Here is a 1,257-nt window from a genome sequence, read left to right as displayed (position 1 = left end):
TCTTAGAGCTAGATATTTTGAAAATTTCTTCATGTGCTTGTTACCCATCTGAATGTCTTCTTTGGTGAAGTGTCTGTTCATATCCTGTGCCCATTTTTTCAATTGGATTATTTACCTTTATCTTGTTGTGGTGCTCAAGTATTTTATAAATTCTAGATAGAAGTCCCTTATCTGGTATGTCATTACCAAATACTTTTTCCCAGTCTGTGGCTTCTCTTTTTACCCTGTTGGAGAAGTTTTTGAATGTGCATAGGAATTTGATTCTTAGAAGGTCCCATTCATCTATTTTATCTTCTCCTGGTTGTAGGTGGGTGCTATCATTTTAAGGAAAGAACTAATACGATTCAGATTTCATTTCGGAAAGACCACTGGACCAAGAAGGTGAAGATAGACTGGGGAAACTGAAGACAAAGAACTACTCCACAATGTTGAGTTTTCATCTATTTCTCAAACAATACTTAGGCAAAGGCTGAAAGCTCTCTGTGCAAAGCCTTCTGGATTCTACAGGTCCAGGCCCAGGAGGAATGACCATGTTTGGCTACCTTAAAGTCTGGCCAAATAATGAAAATATTGTCAGAAAGACCTGAGTTCAAATTTAGCTTCATCTCTTCTTAGTTGTTGACCTAGATTGGTTGTTTATCTTTTCTAAACATTCATGTCCTCTTTTGTACAGAGAGTGAATATTACCTACTTTGTAGATATGTAAGGGTTGAATTATAAGATATAGGTAAAATATTTGACACAGAGTTGATTTAAACCTACAGCTATCAAGTTGGTGTTTCCTAGCAGCCCTAGAAGACACAGTAGAACTGTCCTATAGGGTTTCTGAGGAGGTAACTCTTTATGGAAGCAGAATTCTGCATTTTCTGCAGCAGAGTGGCTTGTGGGTTTGAACCCTTGACATTTTCTGGTCAGCAGTCCGGCACCTAGCCTACAGTTCCACTGTGGAACTGATTTAGTGCTCAGTAAATTTTGGTGTTTTTCTTTTGGGGGGTTTAAAAATAAATGAATCTTGCCCATCACCAGATTTTGTGTGTATGTATGCATGTGCTTTCTCCACCACACAATAGGATTCAAGGTTCTTTTCCTTCTTGTAAACACATAGCGGGATGATCACGAGCTTTAGAATCACAAGAGTTAGTGTCAAATCCTTGTATTACCTCCCACTTACTGGCTGGGCAATCTGTAACAAATATTCACTGAGCAGTGATCTTGATGCCAGACAAGAGGCTGGGGATGTCATGGTAAATCAACCAG

The sequence above is a fragment of the Elephantulus edwardii genome, unplaced genomic scaffold (genome assembly GCF_000299155.1).
Source record: "Elephantulus edwardii isolate Elephantulus edwardi_28Jun2011 unplaced genomic scaffold, EleEdw1.0 scaffold00181, whole genome shotgun sequence".
In the NCBI taxonomy this organism is placed as follows: domain Eukaryota; kingdom Metazoa; phylum Chordata; class Mammalia; order Macroscelidea; family Macroscelididae; genus Elephantulus; species Elephantulus edwardii.
Note: the sequence above shows the minus strand (reverse complement) of the source record.